This window comes from Manis pentadactyla, chromosome 4 (assembly GCF_030020395.1).
Source record: "Manis pentadactyla isolate mManPen7 chromosome 4, mManPen7.hap1, whole genome shotgun sequence".
NCBI classification, from domain to species: Eukaryota; Metazoa; Chordata; class Mammalia; order Pholidota; family Manidae; genus Manis; species Manis pentadactyla.
Window position 1 is genome coordinate 181,178,033 of NC_080022.1, and position 14,501 is coordinate 181,192,533.

Here is a 14,501-nt window from a genome sequence, read left to right on the forward strand (position 1 = left end):
GTTACCTCACATCACCTCAGAGCGGGAGGCCGTGTCTGCGCCTGAGCGCCGGCCGCCGCGGTGCGGCTTAGCTGAGATTCTGACTTCTGGAAGTCATTTGCTACCACGTGCATGTTTCAATAAATCTGCAAAATAACTTAACCAAAGAGACCCAGGGTGATTTTTCTTCTTTCGTTTTTCTCCCCACACCCCCCCCTCCAACTAAGCTGTAAAACTAAGTCCCCTTTATCACAAAAGTCTCCACTATATAATCCAATTGACTTTCAGGGTTTGCTTTCACAAGTGTTTGTCTCTTCCTGTGCCCCTGAATCGTGTCAGCTGCTCTGGATTTGGGTCTGAAGGCGACAGCTAAGGTGGGAGAGACAGTGGCTATACGTGTTGGCTACTTTTTCATGAAATGTAGGGGATCAGGGAGTAGTTTTTGGCCTTAGTGGAGTTTCTAGATATACAGGTTATTTCATTTAAAAAAAGTTTTTTAATTTGGTCTTTGGTATAACATGGTTAATTTTTCTGAGATAAAAATCTTGAGATCAAAAGTTTATTGTTCTTTTTGTTCCATACTAGATTATATACAATGATATGGCATTAGTATGCCATTTTACTGATATATATGGGTAACCATATCTATTTATATGTAAATTAAATGTGTAAATATATATATGTATATATATATATATATATATAAACTACACTAACATTGTATATAGTAATGATGAACATATTATTACTAATAATTAAGTTAAATAGCTATGTGGGCAATGGAAACAGTGTTGTCCAAATGAAGCTGTTTGTGTGTTAAAGTTTTTTTTAATAATTGTAAATCTCCTGAAGTCAAATAACATTTTACATATATTTATGTGTCTACATGAGTGTGTGCGTGCGTGTGTGCCACCTTGAACAGAACCAACAGAGGAGATAAGATGGCAAACCCAGGTCTAATGAATTCAGTAGGAACAATTACAGTACTTTACAAAAGGCTTTGATTTTAACTTTCCCAAAATGACCTTCCCCCTTCAATCAGCCTTCTTTAGTTGCATGTCGTTTAAGATGGCTCTTCTAAGTTTTAAGAAACGTAGATTTTAATCCTAGCCACATGGTGAACTAGCTATGTGACTGGACAGTCATTGAATCTTTTTGTGTCCCTCCATCTCTCCGTAAAATGGAGAATCCCATGTTTGTATGACTTCCTCACAACTTTCTTTTGGCCTGGATATCAATAATGTATATGCTGTATTCTGAAAATGTCAGCAGGTTTGTACCTAAAGAGATATCACTAACACTACTGGAATGACTCTATTCATACCCTTGCTCTAAACTAGAGGTTGGTGTATTTTTCTGTAGTAAACTGGATAGTAAATATTTTGAGCTTTGTGAGCCATACAGTCTCTGTTGTAAGTGACTCTGTCATTACATCAGGGAAGGGAAGCAGCCATAGGTAGCAGTAAGCAAACGAGTGTGGCTGTGTTCCAATAAAACTTACTTATGGGCACTGAAATTTTAATTTCATGTGATTTTCACATGTTACAAAGCACGATTCTTCTTTTCATTTCTTATTCAGCCATTTAAAAAGATAGAAAAAGCCATTCTTAACTTTTAGTCCTGCAAAAACAGGTCGCACGGGGCATATATCTCCTGCAGGCCGGTTAGCTGACTCCTTCTCTAAGCAGGGACCTAACCTTATTACCACTCCCCAGGGGACGCCAGTTCTTGGCTTAAAGGAAGGGTACCAGCAGTTAGAGATGCACCAGGAAAGAGGTCATGGCAAATCCCAGGTTTCACCTCCAATTTAAATCCCGGGGAGAAAAACGAGATAAATGTTGAAAAATATAATCATGAATGTATATTTCTCTCAAACCACTCGTCAAGTGCTAAAAGTACAAATTGCTGTGACTTGACTCTTGTACTTCAGATCACTGTAAGGGCCAACTCTTGTATGCCTGATGTTATGTTTTAGGGTGAAAAGGTAAATAGAAGTCATTTACATTTCCTCTGCCATTTTAAACAGAGGCGAGCTTCTGTTCCACTGAAGTAGGATCACTTGCTCAGAATTATGGCCGCCCAAGACCCAAAGAGGGTCTCTTTTCACTATACAAATTTAGTCTCCTGTACAAGGATGAGTCTCCTGGAGGCTCATCTCAAACAAAAGCAGAAACAAAGAACCAAACTTTGGGACTCTTCAATAACTCCAGGTTAAGATGCTGACCCAGTTATTTCTCCATCATTCTGGAAACAACATGGCAGTGAGAGGTACCTGAACGAATGCCGGCTCCTGCTGGTATCCCTGCTTTCAGGGACAGTTTTAGGGCAAGCAATTATTGCCTAGCTGCTGCCTGTGACTGCTGTGCCTGGTTGTATCATACGTGTTTTTCACGGGCCATTGAAATCTTGAGGTTATTGACCTTAGGAACGTTGCTCAGCAGACATGGCACCACAGGAGTTTCTTCTGGATTTGGCCAGAGGGATCCATCCACAATAGACTTTCTGATCAAACTCTGGGACCAGGTCTCCCCAGGAGTTCAGAGCTTCCCCCTCACCTGGGGCCACCTTTTAAAAATCCTGCAGTCTTTCATTCTCATGCAAACAGACACCAGAATGGAAAGGAGGTGCATATATTATCCACATCTGTCTGCTACAAATCCTGCTCAGTTTCATGCTTTTAGGACAAATTCCAGGCAAAGGGCCACTGGGAGAGGCTCCATTTCTCAGTACCTCATGCCCAACTCTGTCAGTTAGGCGGCAGAATAATTTCTTTCATAAGGTCTGTCTTAGCCAAAGAAAACATAGCCATGCCCTGTGGCATGGGATCTCTGAAGGGAAGGGACTGTGTTCTGAATTACAGTCTAAGGGGAGTTGACCTAAGATCAGATGCCTTACGACCTGGAAAGCAGTGAGACAGGAATATATCAAAGATGGACTTTATCATTCGGTACGGTTGGAAAATCAATTTTCTATATATGTAACCGTGGCATGGATAAAATCCACCTTTCTCGTACTCCAGCTCTCCTTTCCCCATGGTATAAATTAGAAGGAGACTGCATTCATATTTGAGCATCAACCCTAAAGAAACAAGTATCTCAAAGTTGGAGCCAATCATTTAGAAGGATGGAAAAACAAGCCTTCTTTAAAAAAAGAAATGGAAAGATGTCATTTATATGCACAGATTAAATTAGCAAAAAATATAGGCCCATTCAAGGACCCTGCTGTGCTTCTTTGTATATCTAATGGAAAAATTGTTCCTGATCCAGGATTTTATTATTATTGTTATTATTTGAAATGCCACCTTAGAAAAAAATTTCCATTCGATACCCACCTTACTAGGAGAGGTTCAGTACAAAAATAAATAGTTGAAAATGTGCTGTGACTGAAATAGTGTTAGCTAAATTAATGCTAAATTTCCATCTGGACTTCAGCATGCTACCACCCAGAAATATTTTCTGGATCTCATTTCTATCTAGATTTTTTTTTTTAAGAAGATTCTATTTGGTGATCTTCTGTCATAGGGCTGGGTAATTGCTATAAGGCAACTTGACTCTCTATCCCATTCTTAGGCTGACCTCCCATCCCTAGGCAGACAGTTATGGGATTCCACTGGAGAGGATACATCTCACAGTGGTCTTTTCCCCCTGGTTGGCTGCTGGACTTTTTAGCAAATTTAATCTTGGCTGGAACATTAGAAAGCAAGGCCTTTGACAGCCAAGCACCTTTATCTTTGCGTCTCTTCATCATACCTTGCATACAGTTTTGACTCTGCAACTTGTAATGAGTCTGCAAACACAGCCCTCAAACAAGAAGGCTGGACTTCACAGGGAGTAACATGGTAAAATAGTTCTCATAGCTCAAAAGGTGCTTATTATGGACAGTTCTGAAAAAGCCTTGGTACATTGAACAATTCACACCCTCAACCTAATCTAAGTTTCTTTGGAATGAATTAAATTCTTTCTATGGGGAGAGGGGATAAAAACAAATGAGAATCCCAAAGTCTGGGCCATCTTCCTAGTTTAATTACTAAGTCACTCTATGATGTTGTACAAGTCATACAACTATCTGGGCCTCTAGTTCTTTATTTTTAAAAAATGGGGCTAATAGCAGCCATCCTGCCAACTTCTTGGTTATATCTAAGCAGATTCTTGAATAGTTGTAAATAGCCTTTGGAAGCATTAGAAATGCTCTATAACCATAGCACCTTTTATTGCCAGGAAGATCAGCACACATTATTTATAGCTTAAAGAGACTGTCATTTGACAATAGAGATCTAAAATTTATTGAGCATCTCTTCTATGCTAGGCACAGTGCTTGGCACATTATAAATATTATCACCCCCATACAAACCATAGAAGGTACATATTTTTATTCCAAGTCTATAAAAGAAGTAACCAAAACTCAGAAAGCAGAAATGACTTGTCTAAACTGCACATTAGAGCACAGAAGAAGTGGTATCTGATCCCAGGAATGGCTGATCCCAAACACTGGGATCACCCCACTATGCAGTACATGAACCTATAGCTGGAACCAAAACATTCTGTTTCATTTTAGGTCGGTTTCGTGCAAAGCACGTTAAGACGGAGAGGACATTTTCTACTAGACTTGAAGTAATATATGTTAGTCGTATTCGGAACTAGGGGTCTCAAGATCTGTCCACCGTGGTCCTTAGCTACGTGCCACACAGTCTCTGTGTGAAACAGCAAGAACTTGTGTTGGGTGTGTGTCGTTAGTAGATAAAGAGATTAAAGTGTTAAAAGCATAATTATCTTTTCTACTTACATTTTTTTAAATTTATGGGCAATTGCTACTGCCATTTTCTTTCTCTTTACTAAATGCCAGGTCCTATCCTAGATGGAGGGGAGCAAAAACAAAGTTGGTCTCTGTTCTCAAGATTTGAGAGTGCATGGGGGTGAGTCAGAGTCAGGAGGGTTTTTGTTGTTGTTGTTATTCAGACAGTTTGAAGCTTAGCCTAGGGTAATGGTGAGGAATTCAGGAAGAAGTAGATACCTCTAAGAAATATTTAGAAGGGAAAAAATGGGTTTTCCCAATTGGCCTCCATACAGGGGGAGGGAACAAGGGAAAGGAGAGGAGCCCTAAGGATGGCTTCTAAATCGTAAAGCTTGTTACCAAGATAAAGAACTCCAGATTAGTGGCAATACCCTCATCATAGAATAGTGGTGAGGTGTATGGTAATGAAATGGGGAGGTTTATGCACGTGTGATTACATACCTGGGAATTCCATATAGGCATTCAATAAATGCCAGATCCCTTCTCCCATAGACCCTCTGTTATCAACAGACTCAACTTCCTATTTATCCCAGCATGAAAGGCATAGGTGCACGTGCTTGAGTGTAACCTCTTTCTTGTTGATCAAGACGCACTGGTGAGAAGGAATCCAAAGGTACACCACTTCGTTATAGGCTCCGCAACGCTCTCTTCAGCCTGCTGCAACATGCTGCCAGCCCTCCCCTGTTTCCTCACAAGGCTACAGTAACAAGAGCAGCAAAAGCCTAGCTGAGCTTCAGTCTCTTCCCTTCCCTTAAGTTAGGGCTCAGACAAAGGTGCTAAGGAGCAGTCAAACGGCCAAGAGGCCACAGAAGGGAGGAGAAGGAAAAGAAATGGAGCAGAAGCCAAATACTGTATGTTTTACTACCTATTTAGGACTGATTTTTTTTTTTCTCATAACGATTTGAAATAAAATTAAAAAACAAAAGGTTGCTATAATGGTGCAGAGTATAACAGATTCTTATGGAACACATCTTCTAGCCTGTCCCTTGAAATATCAACGTTTTACTATCACCCTGCTTGTGGTTATCATACGACAAGGATCTTAGTGACAGACGGCTGGGAGCTGTGAGAGATTTTAGGGATGTAAGATTTTATCAGAAAATATGCCGAAAAGTTCTCTCCTTCCAGATCTAAGTCAGGAAAATGGAGAGGAAATTTCTAGTTCCACTATAAACAATGAAGTGATATAATTGAGTTCAAAAGGTAGACTAAATAAATGGTAGCTAACAGGATGCATTAAATCAGCTCTGACAATTTCATCACACTGCAATTTATTAGCCTCTAAAAGGACTTCCCCGTAAATGAAAAATAATAGAATATCAAAGTAAAATAAATTTATTAATTTGAACCCCAATGATTAAAACATTAGTTACAGAGTCACATAGTTACCTGGAGTAAATGATGAATTCTAAAAGAAGATTCAAAATAAATAACCAAACTTGAATTTAATGTTTACACCAATATTCTAAATCATATTCTTTCATCCTCTTTAACTGTCTTATTTTACTACATCTTTAACACAAGCTTTAATTTCTATCTCTATTATTTTATCAGTTCTCTGATGTAAAAAAGCAGAAGTTAATAATTCAAAATTAAATCTGTATTGTCTCTCATTTGGAGAAATTTTTACTTGAAGATGCCCGTTAGTGAAGCTTTGTTGTCTAACATAGGACTTCCTGTTTTTACATTTCCAGGACAGCTCAAGAATAACTTAGATGTATTATTGGGTTTAGAAAAAAATATTATTTTTCTTTACAGAATTTAAATTAAATAATAAGGCCCCTTTCCAGGAATGTGCTACTTTAAAGTGTATATATTGAAGTAGGTTAACTGTCACCATTAAGAGACTCTTTCTAACCCCGCATCCTGGGTTGGTCAGAGCCACAGGGTGGGAATGTGCGTCTGCAGAGAAGCCTCTCTTTGCCTCAACACCCACAAAGAAACATTCAATGGTCTTGTACATGAGATCCTGAAACCACAAACCAAGGGAGTCCATCAAAAGCCCCTTTACAGAGTTTAAATTGAAGGGGGAGCTGTGTATGTATGTGCTAACTTTTCACACATTTCCTCAGGTTACAAGCTGATGGAAAACTGACTCTTACGTTCCTCTAAAATGTCTTATTATTATCATAGCTTGATATCAGCCAACTGACCAAAAAAGTACAATTCGCCTTCTGAATTACCTAACAGCTCCTTTTCAACACTTAATCTTTTGCATTTCCTTTGACCTGGATGACGAGCAGAATCTGAATTATTCAATCAGCTGGTTTCCATATCAATTCATCTATTTCTCAAGAAGTAGAAGTAAAAGGTACAAAACAATTAAAAGGGCACAGTATTGTGTTCCTTAATAATGATGACTCAGTAAAAGCAGGCCAACCATGCCAAGCCTCAATCATTCAGCCTGATTTGCAGTCTTCAACATGCATAGGAAGACAAAACAACAGAGAAAGAGACTCATAAATACAGAGAACAAGCTGGTGGTTGCCATAGGGGAGGGAGGTTGAGGGACAAATAAAATAGGTGACAGGGATTAAGAAGTACAGACGTTCAATTATAAAATGAGTAAGTCATGGGGATGAAAATTATAGCACAGGGCATCAAGTCAATAATGTTGTAATATCTTTGTATGGTGACAGATGGTGACTCCCTTTAGTGCGGCGAGCATTTCCTAATGTATAGAATTGTTGAATCGCTTTTTGTACACCTGAAACCAGTACAATATTGTATATCAACCAAACTTCAGTAAAAAATAAATAAATAAATAATATGCAAGAAGACATTCAAGGTCTCTTTCTACATGTAAACTACTGCTGCTTAGGGGGAAAAAAAGTAAGATTTTTTTACAAGGTTTTAGGTGCTTTTACATTGCAATATAGAACTTGACAATTTCATATGATTTTTGATTCTTTCTGATTCTGAGGGAGGATATTAGCTCTCTCTTAAAATTCCAGCAGTTGAACCAGGTCATGAGGATCACTTCAATACACATTGCCAGCCCGGGTCTGAATATGTTACACTCAGACTTCCATCAAAGGAAAGTTTCCAGAACCTTCCATGCCACACATTCTCTGGACCAAAGGGATAAGAGAAAAGCTTTTAACGGTAAATTGGTCCATATCCATGATTTGAAGGAGAACTATATGCTTGATAGATGAAAGACCGCCTTCTTATACATACACAGCACATGCACACACAGATAATAGACACATGATTTGCTCTGGAAACAAGCCTGTCATCAACAAGGGTACAGTATAGTGACATTCCTTGTTTTTGAAGTTGTAAACAACGACAAAATAGTGACTTGCTTCTTTTTAAATAACCCTTAGAAATATCTTTCTCCTTTTCCTGTTTAAATAACTATGGCCCTCCTAGTTTTCCTCATGAGTCATTTTTAATTCTTTCTTTCACTGCTGTCCTTTGAGTCCTTTATAGGTTGTTTGTAGATCCCTGGACTCTCATGAAGACTGAATGAAACACAGGAGCCTATGTACTTTGCTCCTGCCACTGGGGGAAAATCATTGAAATGCATCATGGATATGCAATTATTTAAAGTATTGATTTGCCAACATCTCAGAATTTTGAAATAATTTAATAGTTTCAAATCCTTCTTAGCTGTAGCAAAAGTAAGAAATACTCAAATATTCATATGACTGGTTTATCATATTAATTTTGTACCTGTCCTTTTGGTGCCACTTAGAGAAGCTTCTACCTGAAGTATGAAGCTTTAGGACAAAATGCACTGATTTATGATACTCAAGAAGGATCCATAGGATCCTTGGACACAAGTCATTAGAACACTTTAAAACCTAACTCATAAGGAAATCCAAATCTAAAATCATCAAGTTTTAGAGTAAATTTCAAGAGGTAAGCAACCCATGCTGTAAGCCTCCAGCAATAACCATCTCATGTTAAACACAAATCAAAATTAAAAGTATACTTCATGGTTTTTGTGTGTGTAATGTTGGCTTATAGGTATTTTCTTCTCAGCACTTAGTGCCTTTGTAATTTAGTTTAAATATGTAGAATTGTTGAAGGAAGAAAAGGTTTATTTCTTCAATTATACAACTTAAACACACAAGCTCATATGAGTCATACTCTTACATATACTTTCTCGGGTTCCATGAAACCTGAAAACCAAGGTAAGAGTGGTTGATTGATGGGTAGATTTTGTCTATCTTTATAGGTAGGAAAAAGGGAAGCCTAGTAACCTTTTAATATCTTCTTTTAGTATCCTATAGTTATTTTCCTATGAATCATTGAAATTCCTATTCAGTAAGTGATGTTCTTGCCTTAATGATTTATTTTATACTGCTTTTCTTTACAACTGCCACCTATCTCTGTGTAATAAAACAGGTAACTTCTGGAAGAGGTTGAGGGTAGATGTTTTTAATTGGAAGGAGAAAGGTGGTTTCAATTTAATGAATTACTTCATTTTTACACTCTTTTCCCTTCTCAAAATTGACATTCAAAATTGAGCTTGGTTTTAGTCACATACTTGTCTTCTACTCTTTCCTTCACACCCACCGTGAAGTAGATAAAGGTGTGAGAAATGTGAGTCCACTCCGGTCATGCAGTTTTAAAAAGTGGTTGTGGTAATAGGTGTCAAATGGAGTTGTGATTGTAAGAAAGAAAAATATCCCTGCTTTAATTTTACTGTTTGAGCATTGGCAATATATTTGGCTTTTGTCAGCTATCGCTCTTGTTCATATTTTCTTTGTACTATTTGTGCAAAGAAAACAATACATTTCCATAATATTTCCAGAAATTTAAGAGCATTAGTGTGTTTATACATAGTTTGTTTGCTTTAGGGAAAAAGAGGCCAGATTTATGAGTGCCTAGTTAGTTTAGTTTGACCATTTAAATCAAAAGTAGTCATTAATATGTTACAACTATCAAAAACTATACTGATTCTTCCTAAAAGACACTTATTTGGGGATAATCATTAAATGATCTTCAAAGTCGTTTAAGAAAATTTATTAAAATGTTTAGAACACAAAACCCGATTTCTACTTTTTATTTTGGGAAATGAACTATATAGTAAAAGATAATCCAGTATGACCATAATTTTCTTAGAATAACCTGAAAAGCTTTAGAAGAAAGTGATATATTCCCAATCTCAAATTTAATTCTGATCCCAAGATTATGAACTTTTGCAGGAGGATAGGGAAAAAAAATAGATGCTGCAACATGCAGAGATCCTCCTTCCCCCAAGGCTGAGAATTTCTTTCTGAGCTATACTCACGCATGTGTGTCTGCTAGAGAGGTTTGGGAATCATGTGACCAAAGTTAAGAAGGGAGGGGAGATTCCTGGAGGGAAAAGGCTGTGCAGAAACAAGGAGATGGGAGGGCATCTGGCTTGTCTGAGAATCATAGGGAGACTGGTGTGTCAAAGCAGGGATCTCCAAAGTGGAGTACAGTGGTGTAGCACCATCCATTGTGGACAGGAAGAAAACAGAAACTGTATTCACACTTATATCTTATTTGTAAATGAATAAATTAATGTTTGCTCATATTTAATATAAGGCTGCATGTATCTTCCCATGTCATGTATCAATTGTGGTTATAATATAAAGATCACATGAGTATAGCAGATGGTCATGTGTCATGTGAAGTCTAAAAGATGTCCTAAGGCAAGAATATGGGTTCCACAATGCAAAAGTGTCATCATCCACGTTTTTTCAGAAAATTGCAAAGCATTGTGAAAATGTGCAGTTTAAATATGCTTACAGAGATGTATATACAGGTTATAAAGTCCACTTTTAATCATCCCAACACTCCTAAAACATGCACATTTTAGATGCTTCCTACAAAGAAACAGGAGAGATGATCTTGCTGTGAATCTCACCTTTACCTTTGCCACTTATTGACTGTATGACTTAAACAGTCCCCATCGTTGGGCCTCTGTTTCCTCATCTCTCAGATCAGATAATGCTATATCTCCTCAATTGATTGTGGAGGGGATTAAGTGGGTTGACATATGGAAATCTCTTAGAACAGTGCCTAGAACATAGTACACATTAAGGTCACGCTCTGACCTTCCCACTACCACACCAATTAGGTGATGGTGATGTATGTGGGTAAAATTGTAATATTTCCAGAATATCTCATTGGCTTTAGTGCATTTGATTATCAACAGGCATTCTTCAGGGGTGGAGATAAAGCATTTGCATATCGACAGGTGTTCTTCAGGGGGAGGATGGAGAGAAGTAGTTCATTTCCATATCAATGGGTAATTACCTGGGCAACCAAAGGTTTATCTGAACCTGAGAGGTTAGGGGGAGGTCTTTTTTATTTTTGCTTCTGCTTGAGTAGGAGAGAGAGATGGCCCAGACTGCAGTTTGTAAGCAATAAACAGGCTTTAAACTTTATTTCTCACTTTGACTGATTTTGGTTTTGGAGGTATTTTGCCCTGGGATTTCTTCTCCCTGAAGTTACAGTGTATAAGGAGAATAAGGAGTGTGGTGGGAGGTTGGGGTATGGACTATCAATAGAGTTTCAGGGAGCAGAGACATGACGGAAATGAAGCATCTCTCCATGCAGATCCTGGGGGGAAGAACACCCCCAGAATAGGATAGGGTAAGAAATGAATGTTGTAGACATGTTCAAAGATATGCAAGGAGATTTTTAAACAGAGGAGAGACAAAATCTGATTTATTTTATAAAAGTGGATGACCCTGAGTATTTTGTGACCAAGGAGGGAGATTTCTTAGCAGGCTATTGTGGTCCTACAAAGTGAGGAGCAATGGTAACAAGGACTAGAATGACAGCAGTGATGGTGAGGAGATTGCTCAGCTTTCAACAATAGGATGTTTTGAAGGTAGAGTCAAAAAAAATTTATCGATGGATAGAATATAATTTGTGAAATAAAGAAGTTAAAGATGTCTCTGTGGCTTTTAGACTGAACAAAGAAAAGGCTAAAATTGTCATTTACAGATGGTGACAAATGAGGGAGGAGCCACAGGGCAAGGAATATGGAGTTTATCTGGACCTGTTAAATAGGAGATGCCTAATAGACATAGAGGCAGGGGCACCAAGTCAGTGTTTTGCAGAACTATCTAAGTTCTGGTAGAAATGACAGGCTTGAGATGGAAACTGGTAAGTTACCAGCATTTGAATGGATAGACATAGGCATGCATGAGATCAACTAGAGAAAAAGTACACATATAATATGTGACTCGGTAATGGTATCTCCATCATTTTAGAGGTCTGAGAGAGCAGAAAGAAACAGCAAAGTAAACAAAGGATCAGAAAGCAAGTTTGGAAGGAATGGAAGGAGTGGTAGCCTAGGGGTCCGTTGAAAAAAATGTCAAGGAGGAGGGAATGATCACCCATGTCAAAGGCTGCTGGGTGGTCCATTATGATGAGGACTTAGAAGTATCTGATGGATTTAGGTCTGTGAAAGCCACGACCTTGGAAAGAGCCACTTTAAAGGAGCAGTGGTCAAAGAAAGGAGGTACCGAAGGGAGTATGTATGTATAGAAAATCTTTGGAAGAACTATGTTATAAAGAGTATATAGAGGTGGAAAATAATTTTCCTTGTGCCCTCATAGGTTCCTTTTACCCTCCTAGAAGAGACCCTCTATAGTAAAAGACAAACTAACAGAAGAAAACAGAAATTTAGTAATGTGTATAACTCCTGTTTACATGGGAAATACCCAGGAAAACTGAGTAACTCCCCCAAATCGCTCAAAGCACCACCTTAAATATCATCTCTAGATAAAGTCAAAAGAAAGATGTGGGAGGTGAGGTGATCAGCTATAGGAGGTTACCAGAGAAAGTTATATATTAAAAGATTTAAAAGTTAAGGAAACCAATTCAGAAAGTCTTAAGACCTGCTAAAGACTTTGTATTTTATTTTAATCAAACTGGGGAGTCGTCAAGAGTTTGAAGAAATGGAGTGAAAGGGTTGTCAGAGTATGTAGTTAGCTAGACATAACCAGAGATGGGGAGGGGGGCTTGGGGTGGTGCTTACACTCCGCTAGATGATCGTTTACATTCTACACATTCCAAGGAAGCTGTTCTTAAGGGATATGGAATGAGAATAGAGGTAACAGACTGGCCAAAACCAGGTAGTTCCACGTGGAGGAGAAACTGACTCAAACTTCACCCTAAAATCCACTGACATAGTAAACATCACGCCATTCTGTCATTAACATAGTAAATATCACACCTCCCCATGCCGTAACAGTTTTGATGGGAACCAAATATCGTCAAAAAAACTCCCCCGCGAAATGTGAGGGTGGAGAAAGACTGAACTCCACAAAGACTCCACCTGTTTCCTTTGAAACCTAATCTCATGGAGTAAACATCCACCTCCCTATTGTTGCCTTGGCAGCCCCCCTCTGGGTCTGCCTGCTGTCCAAGCTCAGGGGTGGGTGTCTACTCTTGTCTTTTCTTTAAACTCTAAATCTCCAAATAAACTGTTGATGCTCAACGGCTCTTCCGTGTCTGCTCTTGAATTATTTCTTGCAAAGAGACCAAGGAGCCGTCTCTGGGAACAGGATCCCTTTTGGGCTTTAGAAAGCTTTCTCTATTGGAGAAAAGTTATGAGGCTTTCAGAGTAAGAGTAGTAGAGAAGGGAGTAAAAAAGACAGAGAGAGAATGGAGATGAGAAGAACCTGAATCTGGGAAATAACGGTAATATTTGAGGAGGAAAAGACAAATTTAAAAACACTTTGAAGGTGGTGATGATATTCATTCAGATAAGCAATATGGAATAAGAAAAATTTGGCAGCAAGCTGTGGGAGAAGCAGGGAAGAGGGGAATGATTCCTTTATGTTTGGATACACTCAATTCACAATTCCTGTGGCCAACCTCAGTTGGTATATCCAGCAGGCAAGTTTGGGGATACATCTGGAGCCCATAAGGGCATTCTAGAATCAAGATGTTGGAGTCATTAGTTTCACCTGAAAAATGGCATTCAGACCCTGTCCTGATTTTGGTAGCTGTCCTTCCTGTCCATATTTTTATACTTTTACTACATATGCATATCCACAAATAAAAGTAATGCTTTGATTTTTTTAAAATAATTTACCTAAATGGTACCAAAATGTATGCTTACTTTGGCAAGATGTGTTCACACTCAGTATCATGCTGATACCTGATGTAATTCAGGAGTTGGAAAACTATGTGGTGCATGGACCAAGATATGGTCCGCCTCCTGTTGTGCAGCATTCAAACTAAGGTTTTTTTTACAGATGAACATTTGCAATCAATTTGATGATATGAAATATTAACTTTGAACCCCAATTAGGTGAATTTTTATGCCCATAAACGGAATCTTATTCTTCTCTTTAAAAGGTCTGTGTTGCCAAAATAGTTTTAAAAATACACTAAATTTTTATTACTATGTTTGGAATTTCATCAATACAAAATATGGAAATGTGGGGTTTTTTTTCTCTTGCTATATAAATGCCTACATACTTTCCTCAATTTACTACTTGGCCTGCAAAATCTAAAAACTAAACATGATCTAGTTAATTCATTAAATTTGACAAATGATGTTTTTCCATTTTAGAAGTACACTACAGTTTATGAATTCATTACTTAATAAACTAAATTCCATTGCTTTCTATTTTTTGCTATTAGAAACGATGCTTAAAAACTCTCTTTGTAAATCCTTATATACATGGATGAAACTTTCTCTATGAATGAACCAAATGTGGCTTTGTTGTCTTAGAGGGGATGTGTATTTTCAACTTTGTTAGTTATTGCCTATTCATTCTACA